The sequence below is a fragment of the Camelus bactrianus genome, chromosome 27 (genome assembly GCF_048773025.1).
Source record: "Camelus bactrianus isolate YW-2024 breed Bactrian camel chromosome 27, ASM4877302v1, whole genome shotgun sequence".
Taxonomy (NCBI): domain Eukaryota; kingdom Metazoa; phylum Chordata; class Mammalia; order Artiodactyla; family Camelidae; genus Camelus; species Camelus bactrianus.
In genome coordinates, this window is record NC_133565.1 from 31070615 (window position 1) to 31092546 (window position 21932).

A 21932-nucleotide genomic window follows, 5' to 3' on the forward strand; every position below is an offset into this window, starting at 1 on the left:
CACTAGAGAAAAAAGTCATCCTCCACTTCTGTGGCAATTGCTTCGGCTAAAGAGCTGCCAAGCCTGCTGGGCCGCCAGGCCAGCTCCAGGGAGGCACATGCAAACTACGGTGATGGGTTGCGCTTTCCTTTAGGGTCCCAGACCCCTGGGTTTCAGTCTTGCATTGACCCCACATTAGCCAGAGGAGGTGCAGTGAGATACTGCACATCTATGGCCAAGTATGCAATACAGGAGTGCGGGAGGAGCCGGCCCAGGCTGCCGTGAGGACAGAGTGCTCGCCAGAGCAGGTACGCAACCGGGTCAGACTCAGAGGCAGGTGCAGTTCCAGAGACTGCAATGCCCACAGCCACCGTCCCCCTCCCTGCAGGGAAAGTGGAGGGTGGGGACAGGGCGGCTTTTCCTAGGTGCCTAGGGCACACCTGGACGAGTCCTCATACAAATGGCCAACAAGTACATGAAACAGTACTCAACACTACTAATCAAGGAAGTGCAAATCAAAACCGCTTTGCAACACCACCTCCCACCTGTTAGGATGTCTGTTATTAAAAAGACAAGAGATAAGAAATGCTGGTGAGGATGTGGAGAAAAGAAAACCCTTGTACACTGCTGTTGGGAATGTAAACTGGTGCAGGCTGCTATGGAAAACAGTATGGAGATTCCTTAAAAAATTAAAAATGGAACTACCATATGATCCAGCAACCCCACCTCTGAGTATATGTCCAAAGGAAACAAAATCATTGTCTCGAAGAGGCATCTGTACTTCCATGTTCATCGCAGCGTGATTCACAACAGCCAAGATATGGAAACAACCTAAATATGTCTGCTGACGATGAATGGGTGAAGAGATTATGACCATATACACACATAAAGCATTTTATTCATCATAAAAGGGAAGGAAATCTTGCCATTAGCAACAAGGATGAACTGGAGGCCTTTATGCTAAGTAGAATACGTCAGATAGAGAAAGACAAACACTGCATGGCATCGCTTATATGTGGGATCTTAAAAAAATTTTTTTTAATTAAAAAGTCAAACTCATAGAAACACAGAATGGTGGTCGCCAGAAGCTGGGGTGGGGGAAGTGAGAGGCTGGTAAATGAGTACAAACTTTCAGTTATAAGATGAATAAGGTCTGAGGATTTAATGGACAGCATGGTGACTATAGTTGGTAACACAGTACTGTATAACTTAAATTTGCTAAGAGCACAACTTAAGGGTTCTCATTTTTTAAAAAAGGTAAATATGATATGAGGTGATGGATGTGTTGACCTGATTTTGAAAATCCTTTTACAATGTATATCAAATCATCACATTGTACACTTTAAGTATATTATAATTTGTCAATAATGCCTTAATAGAGCTGGAAAAGAAACTCTGCTCTACAAAAGGCACTGTCAAGAGAATAAGAACACAAGCCACAGACTGGGAAAAAATATTTGCAGGGGACATACCTGATAAAGGACTGTTATCCAAAATATATATAGAATTCTTAAAACTCAAATAAGAAAATGATCAACCCAATTAAAAAATGGGCAAAAGGCCCTAAAAGACATCTCACCAGAGAAAGTACACAGATGGTAAATAAGCATAAGAAAAGATTCTCAGCATCGTATGTCATCAGGGAATTGCAAATTAAAACAAGATACAACTATACACCTATAAGAAAGGTGAAAATCCAAAACACTGACAACAACAAATGTCCCTGAGGAAGTGGAACAGCAGCAACTCTTATTCATCGCTAGCGGGAAGGCAAAAGGGGACTGTAGCCAACTGGATGACAATCTGGCAGTTTCTGCCAAAACTAAACATAACTCTTACCATAAGGTCCAGACATCACATTTCTTGGTATTTACCCAAAGAAGTTGAGAACTTATGGCCACACAAAAACCTGCACACTAATGTTTACAGTAGCTTCATTCATAATTATCAAAACCTTGAAGCAACCAAGATGTCTTTCAGTAGAAAAACAGATAATTAAACTGTGGAACATCCAGACCATGGAATATTATTCAGTGCTGAAAAGAAATCCATTATCAAGCCATGAAAAGACAGAGAGATCCCTAAAGGCATGTTACCAAATGAAAGAAGCCAACCTGAAAAGGCTACATACTATAGATTCCAATTATATGACATTCTGCAAAAGGCAAAACTATGGAGGCAGTAAGAAGATCAGCAGTTGCCAGAGTTATAGGGGAGGGAGAGGTGAACAGGCAGAGCACAGAGGATTTTCAGAGCAATGAAAAATACTCCAAGGCTGTTATAATGGTAGACACACGCCCCTATACATTTGTCAAAACTAAGAGAATATACACCACCAAGAGTGAACCCTAATGTAAACCACGGGTTCTGAGCAATCACGATGTGTCAATATGATACTGATAGTTGGGGAGGCTTGTGTGTGTGTGGAAGCAGGAGACATAGGAACTCTCTGTAATTTCTGCTCAATTTTGCCCTGAATCTAAAACTGCTCTAAAAAATAAAATCTATTAGGAGAAAAAAAAAGGAACTGAAGAGAAGGCTGGACTGGAACAAGGGAGTTAGCCCTTATCAGAAACTGTCTTCTCCAAGTCATACTTGATCTCTGGTTTGCAAGAGGGCTAGAAATAAATGCAACTTTAAAAGGGCAGACAATTTCTAGAATTCTTTCTTGGGAACCCTAAATTATAGCACTAAAAACCTCAAGGGTGAAACATCTAAAGAGAGTGAACAGCAACCAAATATCCAGAGTCTGCATTAAGAAGCACTGGGCTTATAACTTAAAAGTACGCAACGGCAGCATTCTGAAGTCAGTACTATTACCAATGGGATGTTTATAATTAATCAAAAAAAATTGCTGAAGATAAGCACTTGTTCAGGCCAAAATGAAGCTTCCTCATAATTCAGCACTTGAACTGGATGAATTTTTGACTCCCGAAAGATTTTATTCTTAGTATTCAAACTGAAGAATACTGTTTTCATATTCAATGGCATAGATATAGCACAAGCAGAGATGTCAAAGTAATGCAAATTACTGATCCGAATTCACCCTTCCTCCTAAGGGCAAAACACGTGAAGCACCCTACTTGATTGTAGCTTAAAGGTGCTGCACTCCAAGTTCCACTCTATTTCTGAACATTCTCTCCCTTGGAGACCTAATCCATTCCCTAGCTTCAATTATTCCTCTTGAGAAAAAAACTCTTTTTTTACTTACAGCCCTAATCACTCTCATAAGCTCCACTTTTTAACTCTTACATACAAAAGTCCCATTGTTACTTAAATTCAAAATACATAATTCAAATCAACAAATATTAACTGAGTCCCTACTGTGTACCAGACAATAAAGGATACACAAAAGAATTAAACCATTTTCCACTCTTAAGGAACATATAGTCTAGTCCGTGAGCAACATGAGAAGTTCAACAACAGTAAATGTATAGCCATTCAAGGTAGTATCTATACACTGCATATACATGAATTATACAAATAGTTAACTGTTACAGTATTTTGCTATAACATTACTGAGAGGTTCCCAATCTTCCATCATTTTACACTAATAGAAAGAAAATCCCCCCAAATCTCTGCGACTTTGGAGAAAGCAAAGATTTCTTAGACAGAACATAAAAAGCATGAACCACAAAGGAAAAAAAGGATAAACTGGACTTAATCAAATAAAAACTTTTGCTCTTTGAAAGGCACCATTAAGACAATGAAAAGGCAAGCCACAAAATGGGAGAAAATATTTCCTATAAATGTATCTAAAAAAGGGTTTGCATTTTATGTTTATCTGTTTCATGTTTTTATATATATAATGAACGCTTCCAACTCAATAGTAAGACAACTCAATTAAAAGATGGACAAAAAATGCGAAGTCGTTTTACCAAAGAAGAAGATATACACATAGTTAGTAAGTACATGCTCAGCGCCATTAGTCATCAGACAAAGGCAACTTAAAAGCAAATGAAGATCTACATCTCTGTTAGAACGCCTAAAATTAAAAAAGCTGGTCAGCCTACCAGACGCCAGTGAGGATGTGGAACAACTGTTAACTCTCATCGTCACTAGCGGGAATGTAAAGCAATAGAAAGACTTTGGGAAAGAGTGTGACAGTTTGTTAGAAATTTAAGGCAACACCTACTGTGGTAGAAAGCCTTTAAGGTGCACCCCAATGAACTCCCCTTCCTGACACACGCTTGTATCATCTTCTCCCCTTCAGTGTGGGCTGGACTCACTGACTCACTTCTACAAAACAGACATGGCGGGAGAAATGACATGCTGCTCGCAAGACTAGATTATAAATTTTGTGGCTTCTGTCTTAGGTGCGCTCTTGTTTCCTCTTTCAGATTGCTTTACTCTGGGGGGACCCCACTGCCACGTCATGAGGCAGCCCTGCGGAGGGGCTGGCATGACGAGGAACGGAGGCCTGACAAGAGCCACGTTGTGTGTGCTTGGAAGTGGACTGTCCCCAAGCCAAGCCTGGAAATGAGCACAGCCCTGACTGACACCTTGACTGACCCTGAGCCAGAACTATCTGGCTAAGTTACTTCTGGATTCCTGACCTTGAGAAATTGTGAGATAATAAACTTTTGTTGTTTTTGGCCTCCGAGTATTTGCTCTGTGGCAATAGATAACTACTAAACCTACCATTTGACCCGGAAATTCCACTCTCACATATTTACTCAAGGGAGGTAAAAAGCACGTCTGCACAAAGATGTGTAGGTGAGTATTCACAGCAGCATTATCCATAACAGCCCCAAACTGGAAAAACCCAACTGTCCATCAACAGGTGAAAGGATAAACTAGCAAGTGTCAAGAATTCCCTGGATGGCCTGATACAGAACAGACTGCCAGGGCCTACCTTCAGAATTTCTAATTCAGTAGATCTGGTGTGGGGTCTAAAAATTTGCATTTATAACAAGTTCCCAGGTGATGCTGATGATGTCAGTTCGGATCACAATTTGAGAATCATTATCTTAGTCTACCGTTTGAACGTCTATGGTATTTTGTGCTGAATAATGTCTTTAGGACTGAAACCAGAACAGATCCAAAGGATACTACCAGGTTGATAAAGGGAATAAAATTCTTACAAGGAATTCACTGGGAGAAAAATAGAGAAAGAATCACCTAGAGAAACTTTTATAAAAAGGAGAAATTCAGCAACTTCCTTAATTTACTATCCTGGATTTTTCTTTAGTCTCCATATGAATATGCTTCCTTTCCTTAACTAGGCTATAAATTTCCTGAAACAGGACTAGTGTCTTATTTATCTTTATCCCGTGAGGCTAAATGTGGCCTACTGCCCTGTTAGTAGTATATGTTTAACAAATATTTTGTCATGAATTGTTGATAGTTGTCTACTAGAGTGACTTGTAATTCTTTATGTTTTACTAAAAAAAACCTACAAGCTTTGAGTAACTATCAGGGGGTTTTCTTGAAAGAGCGTATCAGTCTTACCGTATTTTATTTTAATTTATATGAATAAGGCAGAATAATCATCATCACCTCAATCTTCACTTTCTTAAACATAAGCTAAATAGAAATATGGGTTTTCATAAACTCTAAAGAATAATTTTGTGTGGAATGACCTAGAACTGCTCAAAGAATGTACTGGCCAGTGACACACCTTTAAATCTCATTCTTACAGGTTCTACAAGTTCCTCTGGTTCACCTTCCAAACACAAGTAAAGAATGTTAGCTGCCCCTCGTCTTATCTCAAAGAGAAAAAAATTCATCAACTGAAAACCTTCTGAAAATTTTCAAAGCCTATATGATGGTTATGCCTTTGCAATATTATACAGTCATGATAGTTGTGATAACAAGAAATCAGACTGAGAAATGTCTGCTTTAAAGATAGTAACCTAAAGCTGGCATTTCTTTTCTTCCTGGAAGAAAGCACACTCTCTTGATCACTGCAGGTTAACAGCAAAATCTGAAACCAGGCAATGTAAGTCCCTCAATTTTGTTCTGCTTTTTCTAAATTGTTCTGGCTATTCTAGTTCCTTTGTCATTCCATACAAATTTTAGAATTAGCTTGCTGATTACTATTTAAAAAATTCTGTTGGGATTTTGATAGGGAATCTATAGATCAAGAATTGTACACTGAAAATAAATCCTTATATTATTTTGACAGAGGTACCAAGGCAATTCAGTGAGGAAAAGATAGTCTTCTCAACAAATGGTACTGGGATATTTGAACATCTGTGTGCAAACAGACAGGCTTAGACCTCTACCTTGTAGCACACAGAAAAATTAACTCAAAATAGATCACAGACCCAAATGTAAGAACTAAAACTATAAAACTTCTAGAAAAAAATCTGTGTGACTTTGGGTTAGGCAAAGATGTCTTAGACATGACACTAAGAGCACAATTTATAAAAGAAAAAATTGACAAATTATACTTTATCAAAATTTAAGACTTTCTTTTTTTTTAATTGAAGTATAGTCAGTTTACAATGCTGTATCGATTTCTGCTGTAAAGCATGTTTCAGTCATACATATACATACATATATCTGTTTTCATGTTCTTTTTCATTATAGGTTACTATAAGGTATTGAATATAGTTCCCTGAGCTACACAGAAGAAACCTGTTGTCTGTAAGACTTTTTCTAGTAAAATAATCCATTAAAAAAATGAAAAGGCAAGCCACAGAATAGGAGAAAATATTTACAAATCATGTATCTGATAAGAGACTTGTGTCTAGACTATATAAAGAACTCTTACAAATGGAACAAAAGAAAGGTAACCCAACCTAAAAATGGGCAACCATTTTTTTCAGCTTAGGGAAATTTAAATTAAAACATCAATGAAATAATCCTACATATCTACTAGAACGGCTATAATAAAAAATACCGACAACACAGTATTGGCAAGGACGTAGCGAAACTAGAAGTCTCATCTAATACTGGTGGAAATGTAAAACGGTTCAGCCACTTTGGGAAAATGTGGCAGTTTCCTAAAATTTATATATGTATTTGTCATAAAATCCAGCAATCCTTCTCTTAGGAATCCACCTAAAAGAAATGAAAATATGTGTCCATTCAAAGATTTGTACACAAATGTTCATAGCAGATTTACTTTTTAAAATTGAAACACTTTTTGGATAAACCAAAAATAAAAAAAGTTCCACTAAAAAAGCTGCATTAAAGTATGAGTGGAAAATATTAAAGAATGAATGCAAGAAAGGAAAGTGATTCTAGCTGGAGATCAAGATGCAAAAAGGAATGAAGGGCAAAGAAAGCAGTGAATACGGTGGTAAATCTAAATAAACACTATATAAAAACAGGTAATGTCCTTCGGTTTACTGATCAACGGTGCCATACTCTGGTTTCTCTTCAGAGCATATGAATCTTTCACCTTTTACTAGTCAATGATGCCATTAATACCTTCAATTTTTTTGCTCCACCACCCCAAGTGTATTTACTTTTTATATTCATGTTTGCTGCCTAATGATTTCAAGATAGTCATTGCAGCTCCAAGAAGCACATATAAGGTCAAAGCAAGACAAAGAGGTTAACACCAGCCCTGCCTTACCCTTTCATCAGAAAAAGGGAAGGTCTTCCATGAAGTCCCCCAGCAGGTTTTTGAGCTAAAACTGTATTACATGGCTACTGTAATAGTAAGAAAAAATTGGAAAATCAAATATTTAACTTTTCTAAATTTATGGCAGAGTTAAGAAATGAATATTGACTGGCCAACTGTGTGTGCCAGTCCTCAACTCAATATGCACATACATGCTTTTCACACGTGTGCTAAACAGAACATACTCATCCTCTCCTCGTGGAAGACAGCCCCACCATCTCATCCAGTTACTGCATGTGGCAGGATCTCTGGTTGATTTTATATCTGCTCTATCAAGTGTAAATATGACAACTCTTATCTGACCATTTATATGGCTAGGAAATAAGCTGTCTCTAAGCCACTTCCCATATATATATATAAAATGATGTAAAGGAAAGAACAGTGACCTTAATAAAAATTTCACTAAGGAAAGAGGATAACAGGAAGCATGCAGTGGTCAATGAATCACAATCCATGTCATATCTTACTGGACAGAAATCACAGATTCCCTGGTGGGAAATAAAGTCTTTGGTTAGCCAATCTGGCAGCTCCTGCTTCCAGTCTCAGAGGGATCTGCTTTGTCACTGTCCTCTGCAGCCATATCTAACGTAGGTTTTGAAGCGGCTGTCCTTCCCAGGGGATTCACAGGTTTTTGCAGCCAACCTTATATTGGTCTGACTCTGCTTGAAAGGTAAAAACAGTCACAACTAATTGCCAGCTTTGTACTACAGTCCCCTCAAACATATCAAGCTTCTGGTCTCTCTGCTTCAGATCAATTACTTGTGTGAGTAAGCAGAGGCAAAAAACGTTTCTAGAAACAGTCCTTGTTTCTGGAGATTCTCCTCTCTAAGGTGCTGACCTCTGAACTCTCCTAACAGACGAGAGGCAATTCTAACAGTAGTGTTAGGTAGGAAGGTACTCCCCTTAATCCCTACAAAACTCCACATTACGGGGCTGTGTGTAAGTTCAGAGCACAAGCGAAAGGCAGAATTCCTCTACGGCAAAGCTGCGTTCCTCCACACTCTCTGCTTCCGTGCTGAGGAGCACTAATTGGAGCTCCCTCCCTTCCGTAGGATCCTACTGAAAAGCCACAAGTAGCCAACATGGCACAACATTCCCAGCTCTTCCTCTCATTTCTCCCAACACCACAGTCCCAGTTTCCACAGACTGCCATCGAACAGCAGGAGGAGGTTCATCTTCTCCTTGTTTTTCTCCACAGTAAGTCTGGAGGAAGGCAGTCCAAGTTTGGAAGAGCTGTTCAGCAATGTTCCAGACTCTTTCCATCCTCCTTCTCCTCCATGGTCCTCAGCTTGCTGGAATCACCTTTTTGCCCTCTTGCTTGCCATCTCATGGTTGCAAGACGGCTACTGGATCTCCAGGCGTCATGTTTGCATTTAAGGTACAAAGAAAGGCGAAAGAGGAGAGTACCAGCCACCTCTGTTCTCTTTAGCAGGAAAGCAAAGCCCTCCCTGAACTCAGCAGCCTTCCCTTCACCATCACTGGCAAAAGAAAATGGGAATGTCGTGACTGCTTTCAACTAGTCAGGGTGTTTTGCTGAAGCCAGGCACACTGCCACCCTTAACAAAATGAAGGTAAGCCACAAGGAATGGGTATTAGGGAGGTCACTGAGAATATCGGCCACACGTAGACATTCACAGTTTTAAGAGAATGTTTGAAAAATGAAAAACAATCTCTGTTTGATGAAATTTCAAGCAGCATAACAGAAGTGGGGAGGAAGCCCCTCGGGCAGGGCTAAAGAAATATACTTCAGGTGAAGAGATTCCTACTCAGGGAAACCCATCCTACTCAGGAGTCTGCTCCCTGAGACCAACACCCCTTAGCAACTCTGCTTTTCCCTTCCTTCAATTCTGAACCCACAGATTCTCTAAAATACCCTTGTTTATTAACAACTGTTTCTATGGCAGCTGCGCCCCTGGTGGAAGGGCACAGGGGTGGAGGTTATTTATAAATGAAGGGCTGACAGTGCATGCCAATAGCTGCTATTATTGACGAAATCCTTGAGGAATTTCTGAAAACTTACTAAGATGATACTACCCAGTCTGGTCTTTTGAGTAACAGCAGCTGGCCTGCCCCAGGCAATAGCCCTCCACATCACTGAGAGTGTTGGCAGGAATTTCTTTAGAACATTTACAGAAGTAATAAATCAATTTTCATTCAATGTAGCAGCTCATAAGAGCCACTTTCTTTGATGTAAATTGTGCCACCTATAAATATAATCAAGTCACCAACCATTCAAAGTATAATAGTTTCCAAGCAACCTTCAACACATAATTTTTACATATAAAAAAAAAGATACGTAGTATAAGGGTTGAGAGCATGGGCTCTGAGCCAGAAGGCTGGAGTGCAAATCTTAGCTGCAAGTTAGAACATTCTAGCACAGAACCGGGCAAAAACCTTTGTGCCCAGTTTCCTTGTCCATATATGCTTGAGGGAGAGGGAGAGAGAACAATGGTGCCTACTTCAAAGGGTTGTCTGCATATAAAATGAATTTATACATAGGAAGTGCCTGGAACATAAGAAGCACTCAACAAGTGTTAGCTATCATCATTACTCTTCACTGGGAAACCTAAAGGTATATAGTTGCATTTTACGCAAATGTGAAATGATTTGATAACAAAGATCCACTTTATATGCAAAAGATGAAATAACACAAAATTCCCCCCAATTAATAATTCATCAAGAATCACAGTTTCAAAGCTGGCTGGTGAGTGATTTATAAACTTTTAAGCTACTGCCACATGGCAAGAGCAAAGTCTTCATTCTTTGCTGCCAGGAGTAGTCTTAAATTATGCATGTTCCCTACAAAGGCTACAGCTCTATACAGAGATGCAAAGAAGACAAAAATCATGGGGCTTCCCAACGCCACCGACCTCTTGGTGTTGACCCTGGTCTTCCTAGAGGTTTCCCACATCTCTGGAGCCTAGGAACGCTAGAATCAATATCCAAACAGAACTAAGTCTCTGAACACTGTCCCAGAAAACTTTTCTTAAAATGAGGGCTCAATCAGCCTGGTTATTTTTCACATGTGTGTGCCCTTCTCAGAGCTGTAATTACCATCCCCTCTCATCTTCCTCAGTATACATAACTGTTCATCTTTAACAACCCCTTGCTCACAAAGAACTATTATCTTAATGGCCTCGATTTTCCTCTAACCTGTGTCTACTGTTCCTTCATACTCAAACTCTTCTTTCATCTGTTTTATTCACTCACCTCCATCAGCACAAGTCTATTTTCCCTTTTGCCTCTGCCCAGCACATCTTCACTCTCAAAATCCCCCAACCACACTCACTCCACACTGAATTCTGCAACTTCTGTAATTCTTCACCCTTCACCCTATCCCTCATCCCTAGAGAGTTCATTTCTTTGAGGACAAAGTCTTTTTATCCTAAATTTATTTTCCACTTCTCTGTAGTTCACTCTTAATAAAACCTGGTTCTCCTTGGATCACAAGGTACCTTTCCAATATAACCTCCTTAATATTTACAGTCTCCTGTTTCTCTGAATCAATAGGAAGAAGTAAGGAACAGCCTCTTCCTTGCTTCCAAATGCCATTTTCAGATTGTAACTCTGGGCTTCCCTCTCCATTGTTTGAAATCTCCACCTTATCTCACATTTTAGAGAGCCGTCCTCAACAATCCTACTTGAACACACTCATCTTTAAATTTATCCTCCCATCCTTCTCTCTAGTCCTGGTAGAGGTGATTCATTAAAGAGTCCACAATTCAATCTCTGTTGATATTAACATATATGTATTTGGAGAGTATTATATGAACCAGAAAAATTAAACATGTTAGTGATGACCACATGGTCGACAATGGAAAAAACTGAATAAAACACATGACTTTCTGTGCTCAAAACATAACTATAATTTTCCATAATGCTCCTAAAGTAAAATTCTATTAGTTTATAGATCATATCATTAGAAATATATTATGTTAGCTACTGCCTGAGACATAAATAACCACACGTTTGATGAAATAAACCACAGCAACACAAGATTAGAAGGCCTTATGGTAGATATATAAGCTATTCATGGCAGGTGATCAGGCTACTTGGAAGACCTTCCAGAAAGAGGATTCTACAGCTTCCCACGGTAAATCATTCTAATCTTAAACAATGTTAATTTCAAAATCTTTGGCTTTTCTAGTCTAAATTTCTCCTGCTGCTTTTCCCGTACAGAGGTGAGAAACGGACAGGTACAATCCTCAGTGAGTCAGCATCTCATCTACTTGAAAAGCATTATCATCCCTTAGCCTTCACTTTTCTAAACTCAGCAGCTTGAACTATTTTCAGACTCCTGTTCCCCAAAACTTTCTTAACCTTCTTTAATTCTACCCATATTATTTTTTAATTACAGAGACCAGACTTAAACTTAACCAGCTTACAACTTTGTTGCTTTTAATATGTTTTTAGGAATACTTAACACATAATTGAACACGGTTCTATCAACACAGGCCTCTCAAACATTAGAATTGAGACTCAAGCTTCTGTAAATTAAAAGTTAAATAACTTTCCATATTGCAGAGTCCATCCTTATTGTCTCTTGGTTGAATTAAACCATTGACCTGTGGCTATGATTGGCAAATTATACACCCACATATGCCCCCAAAACATTAGAAAGAATGAATTAACAAGTAATCACTTACCTGATCTGTCCTTGGTCAAAAGTTTTTTCTCCGAGATTGCAGAGTGGAGAGGAAACTGGCTCTCACTTCATAGCTCGCCTCTACTTCTTCTGCTGTGATAGAAATTGCGGCCATCATAAGGAAAAATAAAAACAAAAAATACGTTATGTAATGATGTTAGTAGCACACAGAGAAAAGGAAAGTAGAATCTGCTTACAAATTTCATGAGTTTTTTTTTTTTCACTTAGTGATACTCCCAGAGAATTTCATAATAAGCAGCAGAAACTATAATATGTTTAATTTCTCCTCCTTGTCCTTTAATTTAAGCCCCAGGGAAACTATTTATTGTTAATACTTCTAAATACAAGACTAGAAGTTGGATTAAGAGGGAAACAGAATTTTATTAAAAGATTATTGGGTAGGATGGAAAAAAATCTCTTTCAAAGACTTTTGAGAGATGGCAAGGAATTATATTTCTTTTTCTATGAAAGTTACTTTTTGTGTTATATCTCCACTAAGAAAAAAATTTATATGCAATATTATGGATAGAAGGTTAGTAAGGATTGTCATTTCAGTGAGGTAGTAACCTTCATGAGAAAGGGGGGGGAACTGTATACAATATGATCTATCTTCCACTTTAAAAGTTCATATTCCCCAAAAGCTTTACTTTATGTGGCACTAAGAAGATCGAGACTCAGAACACCTTAAGTACACAGAAGTGGCATATATGACTAATACAAATTTTTATATCAAGCCAATTATCAGAATCCATGTTCAGTCCCTCAGAAGTTTATGGTTTTTCTATACATTGAAAATTATGAAACACTAATAAAATAAAATGAAGATAATTAAAAGAAACAGAAAGATATTCCACACTCTTGGACTAGACGAATTAATGCTGCTGAAATGACCACACTACCCAAGGCAATCTACAGATTTAATGCAATCACTATCAAAATACCCATAACATTTTTCACAGAACTAGAACAAATAATCCTAAAAATCCTATGGAACCACAAAAGTCTCAGAATTGCCAGAGCAATCCTGAGAAAAAGAACAAAGCTAGAGATGTAGCCCTTCCAGACTTCAGAATATACTCCAAAGCTACAGTAATCAATACAGCATGGTACTGTCACAAAAACAGACACATAGATCAACAGAACAGAACAGAGAGCCCAAAAATGAACCCACACACCTATGCCTTCCATGACAAAGAAGGCAAGAAAATACAATGGAGAAAAGATAGTCTCTTCAACTAGTGTTGGGAAAGCTGGACAGCTACACGTAAAACGATGAAATCAGAACATTCCCTCACACCATATACAAAAATAAACTTAAGGGGAGGGTACAGTGCAGTGGTAGAACACATGCTTAGCATACACAAGATTCCGGGTTCAATCCCCAGTACCTCCATCAAAAAAACTAAATAATTACCTTCCCCCTCCACCAAAAAAAGACTCAAAATGGTTTAAAGACCTAAATGTAAGACATGACACCATAAAACTCCTGGAAGAGAACACAGGTGAAAACTTTGACATAAATTGTAGCAATATATTCTTAGATCATTCTCCCAAGGCAAAAGAAATAAAAGTGAAAATAAACAAATAGGCCTAATCAAATGTAAAAGCTTTTGCACAGCAAAGGAAACCATAAATAAAATGAAAAGATAACCTACAGAATGAGAAAATATTTGCAAACAATGCAACCAATGAGGGCTTAACAGCCAAAATACACAAATAGCTCATTCATCTCAATATAAAAAATCAAACCCAATCAAAAAATGTGCAGAAGACCTAAAAAGACATTTTTCCAAAGAAGACATACAGATAGCCAACAGGCATATGAAAAGATGGTCAACATCACTAATTATTACAGAAATCAAGTCAAAGCCACAATGAGGTATCACCTCACATGGGTCAGAATGGCTACCATCAAAAAGTCTACAAAGAATGAATGCTAGAGAGGGAGTAGAGAAAAGAGAACCCCTACACTGCTGGTGGCAATTTAAATTGGTGCAGCCACTATGGAGGACAGTATGGAGGTTTCTTTAAAAAAAAAAAACTAAAAATAGATCTACCATACGATCCAGCAATTCCACTACGAGGTATACATCTGGAAAAAAACAAAAACTCTAATCCAAAAAGACACATGCACCCCAATGTTAAGAGCAGCAATATATACAATAGATAAGACATGGAAGTAACTAAAGTGCCCATCAACAGACAACTGGCTATACACACACACACACACACAAACACACACACGCAACGGAATATTACTCAGCCATTAAAAAGAATGAAATATTGCCATTTGCAGCAATGTGGATGGACCTAGAGTATATTACGCTCAGTGAAAAAAGTCAGAGAAAGACAAGTACTACATGACACCATTTAGATGTGGAATCTAAAAATAATACAAATGAATCCATATACAAAACAGAAACAGATTCATAGTCATAGAAAACAAAATTATGGTTACCAAAGGAAAGAGGGAGAAGGGAAGGGATAAATTAGGAGTATGAGATTAACAGATACAAGCTACTATACATAAAATAGATAAGCAACAAGAACTTATTATATAGCACAGGGAATTATATCAATATTTTATAGTAACTTATAATAGAACATAATCTGCAAAAAAAAAAAAAAAACCCCAAATTACTATGCTGTACACCTGAAACTAACACAATATTGTAAATCAACTATATTTCAATTTAAAAGTTTATGGTCTTTCTGTAGTCACACAAATAACAAACATGAAAGGTTTAATAGTAGCATAATTTTGCAACTACAATTAATCTACCTTCAAATTCAATCATGCTAGTTATATTTCTGATTCAGTTTTAGTCTGTTAGATGAGTGAAAAATCAAATTTTCATCTCTACATAAAAATATTCATACAATCATAAAAATTTAGATTTAGAAACTTAAGAGAATTTCTAGAAACTTAGAAAATTTCTAGATGGACTCAGTTGAGCCCTCTACAAATCAGAGACATTCATTTAATTGCCTTTTTCAAAGTTACAGAATGAACTGGAGGTGGAACCCTGGGATCCAGAATGCTTTTCCCACTATATAATGATTCCTCAAACTTACTGAGGCACAACTTTGTGTATAGATATGTGAGGCAGTGAGACACTAGGGTTGAACCTGAGGTCTCTGAATCAGGCAGTCCAGGTTTGAATCTTGGCTTCTCCACCTACTAGCTGGGTGATTCTGAGCAGTTTACTTAATCCCACTGTGCCTCAGTTTTCTCATCCATAAAATGAAGTAATAACTATAACTTCCCAACAGGATTGCTATGAAAAAATTAATATAAAGCACACAGAATGATGTTTGACACATTGTAAGCATTTAATAAATGTCAGTATGCATCTATCAATAAACACGTGGGCATGTACTTGCTAGGTTTCAAAATAGCCTAATTATATTAGAATTGGAATGTTAGATAATTTTTATGTTTTAAAATATATACACAATCACTGATATTTCATTTTGGCAGATAAGCAGTGCCAAAGAAATGGTTTCTTATGAAGTACATATGAAGTTCCAAATATTAAAAACAAAGCCTACTTAGAATATCATTCATTTCATGATCCGTGCTATACACAGAATATGACACCCAGAGGGATCGTTTTTTAACACATCCTCCTTTATGTGACAAAATTATTTTCAGTGATGATCATGAAATGAAACAAATAATAGCCATGAAGGAGACAGTGAAAATTCTTTTACTCAACTCCACTTACAAGCCAATATAAAACAAATATTATAGTAAAAAAAAAAAAAAAAAGAAAAGAAAAAGAAAAATTCAATGGAATTAATGTTTTTGAAAAAAGGAAAAATTTAAATCTCCATATTGTTCTGTGGAAGTACTAAATAAGAACACCTCCTATTCTCTTGATTCCTTCTTTAGTTTTGAAGCAAACACTAACAATCTTCAAAGAATAAATCTCAAAGTTACAGATATTCCTTGAATTATTCAAAAGAATAATTTCATATATTAACTATAATGTGTACCTACAAGTCAAAAATATTACAGTTTGCATTTCATCTCACTCTTAAATGTAATGTGCAAGGGAAAACGCTAAGTGGTCGCACAGAATAACGACAGTGAAGTAGTCAGTTCTGTTTCTTCATCCTTACGGTCACTGTGCAACTGCTGCTTATTATGAATCTGCTATTTAAATGCAGGGATATGGACCAAAGGGGTTGTAACATGAATTGTACCTGAAGCCTTGAATTACCCTGAATTTTTATGAATTTATTTGGAAAAATATCCATAAAGCTGAGTCCATCTTTATTGAAGACTAACTATAATTGAGAATTCTGAGTTAATTTCTATATAGAACATTGTATTTATTAAAGGAATAATTAAAATGTGCTAATTTGAAGCTTACGTATATACTGCTAAAACTTTTCAGTAACTACAGAAATTGTTTAGAACCTAGAGCTGTAAGAAATTTTCAGGAAGGAATATTTTATCACCGACATTGTTTAGAATTTCTGGTACATAAAAACTGCTGGTAATAAAAATCAGACAGACAGTGGGTTTATCATAGTTTAGATCCTCTACAGACAATGAGTTTTTGCTGCCTGCACCCAAGCATTGCCCTACTCCTGGTGTGCCACTGCTCAAGGTCAAGTCTGTCACTGAGGTACTATCCTTGAAGATGGACTTGCTACATTAAGCTTGTTTATCCTACTTATGAGAAAACCGTTTTGAAAAGAGTGTTAATTGAGGGCCTATTCAGTGCACGGCACTGTGCTGTTTTATCCACACAGACTGTACGTACATGAATTTTGTTAATTACAAGTCAATCATATTTATCTATTAAAGTCATCTTAGCAGGATTTTTAAAAGCTATTTTGTTAGCAGTTATTATATATAAATTTTTAAATATCACACAAAGTCACATACATTCCATTTTTCAAGCTTTTCACCTACTCACACTGGCTTTAGCCCTGTGTGTTCCAAATAAGCGAGGCTGCATTACAGATCAACAATTAGAAGAGGTTTTAAAACATTAACATTTACATAAACCTTAACAACTTAAAATCCCTTGCTATTATTTAAATTTCACAAATCGTGTGGCATCAGATTCCTACGTTGTACTTCTTCAAGCAGCTACCTTCAAGAGAATACATTTTAACTCTGGTAGTGATCTCTTTCAGACATTCACAGGATAAACATAACCTGCAATCTGCCCTCTCATAATCTTGCAGCTGCATACATGCACAAATTTTCTGATCTCATGATTCTGATACTCTTGAAAAGACAGTCCTTTTAACTAAAAGAAAATCTGACTTACCTTGAAAGGCATTTTAGCATGGGGCAGAGTACCAATTACAGCCACATTAGAAGCAGATCTATCTGGCAAGAAAGTGACACAAAGGCCTTTAAACCAGTTACTTTCTTCTACTCCTGCTTTATAGGTCCTATTTTCCTTTTGCTGTGCGGCTCCTTCACTCACAAAATTCCCTCTCACTAGACCCTACAGGCTACTGAAGCCACACCTGTTCTATATATAGCTCTAGTCGTCCCCAGCCTTGCCATTGATAAGAGTCACCTGGGGCAGTTAAAAATCACGGGCCACTCTCCTGTAGATTAGGTTTTAATGGGTTTGAGGTGAGGCTCCAGAATTTGATGGTCAGCAAGTATCCCCAAGAGACTCTTAGAGACACATTAAAGCACAAGCTAAAAAGGCTTGCCAGAGATCTTCACAGCTCCTCCAAATTGATCAGCCTCATGGCTAATCCTCCTCTGGAATTAGGACTCAGGGTACATGAAAACAGCAGGAAAAATTTGAGAAAGCGTCTTATCTACACCTATGATTTAGGTTTTCAATACCCTAAAGAATGTATCAGAAGGGGAAGACTGTATTTAGGCATGTGCTGTGAAGCAGGACACCAGGGAGCAGCATAGAGCTGATAAATTACACATGTTTGGGGATCTCGGACTTCACACTACCACGTAAAATGGTTGCAGCTACATTTTCCATACACTCGGATTGCAGAAGACACAGGTAGAAGACAATAACATGTAATTTCCACAGTTTTCTCTCTCTAAAGGGTCTTCATACACAGCCATTGTAGTAGAAGAAAAAGCTCCCTTGAAAGTAGTATTGCAGCTGAATCCAAAAACTGTATTAGACTACTAAGATTCCAGATAAACCAAAGTGGTATTCCAATTTTTCTGTCTACTGGTTTCAAAATACTTGCCCTACCCTTTTAATTAGCACTGTAACTGGATGCTTTTTAATGGTTTTAATCAAATCTTTAGAGTTGTGCGAAGCGAAGGGAAATGGGGTGTATAACAACTTGCTATGACAAGGTGTTTTTTTTTTCTTAAACACTTTTTCAAGTGTAATTGAAATGTTGCCACCACCTGTCAGAAGACTATACCCCCAGCCCATCCATCTTGTTTTCAATTCATCCTTTCTCTTTTCCAGTCCACGCTAAACATAGAAGAAAAATCCTCCAGCAGCCCAGGTAGCTTTTACAATCATCACCTCCAAGGGTTTTCTGTTCCTCTGAAAATCCATTCAAGTTGGGTAAGAAACACTGAAAGATGAAAAAGGACCTGAAGAAGGAATTTTACTTATTTCCCAGCTTGCCAAACTTAGATACTCATTCCCTACCTAGACATCCCTGTGTCTATGAAAAGTATGATCCAAGCCCCTGGGGCAATTCTGTGACCTGAGTTTTGAAGTTTTTCAAACTCATAATTTCCATCTTTTACCTAGAAAAGCTGAGGTGGGAGGAGGAAGAGGGAAGAATGACTAAGACATTTCTGGGAGACCAAATAGGCATAACCAAACAACAAACAAACAAACAAACAAACAAACCCACTTTAGAAGTATGAGAACCGGAAATCAAGGCTGCCTGCAGTGCCAAAGCCCGCCCTGGAACTTAGTGCTCTAGAAAAGAGGGTTTCCAATCTTTTCAAGTATTGTAACAAAATGCCAGGACCCTATTGGAAAATGGCTAGATCTTTAGCATGAATTGAGACTACAAATGACAAAAGCTACTTCGAATCCAGGAGCTGCTTAAGTAACTGTATTCCTTTGCTCACACCTGCATACATTAGAAAGAGTTATGCCTATGGATGCGAGGACTTTAACCGACAGAGTATTTATAGGTGCATCCCCTGCCCTCACCCGCTAACCAAGGGCCAAGGTCCTAAAGCAAGCATGCTCCACGGGGGTCTACGTTATCTCCAAGGGGCGAAATCTGGCTCTTTTAATGTATAAAGCACAGATACACGTACGGTACATAAGCAGCTATACATTAATATGAATGATATTACAATTTCATGGAGGGGGGCGATTGTGAACATTTGAAAAGGCTTTTTTTAAGAGGGCCATGATGCAAAGAAAAAAAGGCTGAGAAACAGTGTCCTACAAGAGTCCTGAGTTAAGGCTAACCAATGAAGGTTCTGACAGGTATTTTTCTCCGCGACAGTGGCCTGAGGGTCAGGGGTCTCTGATTCTGATACGACCTCGGCCAGAAAGAAATGTTTTCCCCTCCGTGGCCTTAAACAGCAAAGGGCAATGCCCGCCGTTCGCTCTATTACAGGCGCCTCGTGCGGATAGATGTAACGAACGACCGGCAAAGAGCTTTGGAAACTGCAGAGCGCTGCACCAAAGCCACAGGTTTCTATTCTCGGTTGTACGAACCCCACCCCCCACCCCCACCTCCCGGGGAGGGTCCTCGACCTCCGCACTTGTTGCTTCCGCGCCCCGCCGGCCTCCACCTCAGACCTTCCAGCCGCGACCCCCTCCTCTCTTCACACGCGCACGCGCAGGCCCCCCAACCTGCCCCGCGACCCCCTCACCCACGCCACGAAGCGGGCGCGCTCCGTTCTGGCCCTGGCGCCGGCGGAGTCCCCAGCCCCCGCCCCCTGCCCGGCTCCTGCCGCCAGCCCGGCCCGCTGAGGCCGCGGTTTCCTAGACAGCCGCCCGGCCGCTCCGCAGACGCCGGGGCGCGCGCGCGCGCGCGCAGGGCGGGAGGCGAGGGCGCAGGCGCGGGCCCGGGTGAGCCGCCGGCACGTGGCCGCGCGCGCGCGCCCTTGAGCGCGGCGGGCGGAGGAGTCCAGGGAGCGGCGGGGCCGCGAGGGGGCGGGGGGGCGGAGAGGGGAGCCCCGGGAGCGCGAGCCGCGGCCAGCGCCGCTGCAGAGCGGAGCGAATCCCCAGCCCGGGCAGCAGGTATGTGTCCTCGCAGCCGGCCGTGGCTGGGGCTTCCCTTGCCTCCCTGCCCGGTCCTGCGGCCGGGGCCCGGGTGGGAGCCGGTCAGGATTTGCAGGGTACGTGCCCGGGAGGGCTGGGATCTTACCACTGACCTTCATCCCTGCCGGCTGGGGGAACAAGGCGAGGGTGCCTGGGGCAGCCCGGGGCTTCAGCTCCAGCCTGGGGAACCTGCTTCTTGTCACATGCTTCTTATTTATTTTTGCAAACTGCCCTGGTTCGGGTCCAGCTGCAGATGCCTTACCTCCCATTCTTTGCCTCCGTGTGCCATCTTGCATTTATTAATAAAACATGCAAGCAGGGGGTGGGGGGGGGGAAATTGCTGCTAGGGGGAATCCCATTGCAGTATAACGAGCGGGCGCTTATTTTCGGTTTTCAGGCGTGGTATTGAGGTGGAAATCCCACAACCTGGGGATTTGTGGCTTGGTTGGTCGTGACCACTTCCTAGTGGGCTTCCCCCATTTGTCTGGAGGCGCCACAGCGGCAGGATGGACTGTCAGGGAAGGATGGTAGGGTTTCACCGTCAGGCCAGAATCCCGTTCTAGGGACAGGTGCAAGCTACGGCAGACAGTTCCCTGGTTGCTAACTTGCCAGGGAGGCTTAAACCCAGAAAATTGTTTCCCTTGATTGCTGACAGGAGGCCTTGAACTGAGACTTGCATACTCAAACTCATTAAGGTTTTGCATCTGAAGATGACTAAAGCTTGCCACCTGTTGGCAGTTAGACCCCATGAAATCCCCCGTAATCTAGCCCACCAATCCCTGTTTCAGTCACTAATGCTGAGATAGCAATAGGCCCATATTGATTCCTTCTGTATCCTTTAATATTGCTTGGTTTTTGTCTCTTCTAAAATAAAACCTACCTGTGATTTGATGCCCCATATGTTATAGGTTGAAATAACATGATTTGTTTAAATTCCATACACTTGTAACATCACACCCTGAAGAGTGAATTTCTCTTCAGTGTATATGTTACCTCTTTCCCCAGCTTTTCACCTTGCTTCAAGCAACAGTCCGAAAAGTGGGTTTATGTAACTGATTACCTTTCTCCCCCAACCCCTCAACCCCGAAATAATATGGTGAAAAAAATAGTAAAAGCTAGAAGCATAGAATGAAAACGGTTATCACAAGGTGTTGGGGTATGGCAGCAGAGCTGTAATCACTTCTACAGTAGTCAGAGCACCACATCTAATCAGAAGGACACATTTCTTAAACGCTCATATGTACCAGGTACTGAGCTACAAGCTCTTGGTGCATGATCTCATTTCATCCTCATAACAAACCTGTTATCTTCGTGTTGAAGATGAAGAGGCTAAGACTTAGAACGGTTAGCTAACTTGCCCAAGGTCACACAGTTGGGCACAGGATAAGGATGCAAACTCTAGTGCATCTGATTGCTGGGGGCTGGGTGGGGGTGTGGGAGTCGCCTTTAACCCTGGTGCTGCTGCTCCACCTACATTTTCATTAAGATCAAAGCTTGTACTTGGAACCTAAAATATGACACAAAT

General features: G+C 39.8%; 2 protein-coding genes and 1 long non-coding RNA gene across 15 annotated transcripts in view; 2 read left to right on the forward strand and 1 right to left on the reverse strand.

Annotated features, from left to right (window-relative positions):
* Positions 1 to 4641, forward strand: part of LOC141575286 (uncharacterized) — a 28463-nt gene extending 23822 nt beyond the window's left edge. For 2 of the 3 annotated variants that reach the window (XR_012502770.1, XR_012502772.1), the window contains one exon: positions 4320 to 4640. This is a non-coding gene — a long non-coding RNA (uncharacterized LOC141575286). Of the gene's footprint in view, positions 1 to 4319 lie in introns of all 3 variants that reach the window. The other variant, XR_012502766.1, reaches the window with a different exon arrangement.
* The window catches only part of NRG4 (neuregulin 4), a 68576-nt gene extending 47973 nt beyond the window's left edge, over positions 1 to 20603 (reverse strand). For 5 of the 11 annotated variants that reach the window (XR_012502763.1, XR_012502762.1, XM_074354259.1 and 2 more), the window contains exons 1-2: positions 20017 to 20178; positions 12202 to 12293 (exon numbers count right to left, since the gene is read on the reverse strand). The gene's annotated coding sequence lies outside the window, so the exon portion shown is untranslated. Of the gene's footprint in view, positions 1 to 12201; positions 12294 to 17491; positions 17554 to 20016; positions 20179 to 20520 lie in introns of those variants that run through there. The other 6 variants (XM_074354253.1, XM_074354257.1, XM_074354255.1 and 3 more) reach the window with 4 other exon arrangements.
* The window catches only part of TMEM266 (transmembrane protein 266), a 102214-nt gene continuing 100535 nt past the window's right edge, over positions 20254 to 21932 (forward strand). Inside the window, exon 1 of the mRNA XM_074354241.1 lies at positions 20254 to 20386. The gene's annotated coding sequence lies outside the window, so the exon portion shown is untranslated. The remainder of the gene's footprint in view (positions 20387 to 21932) is intronic.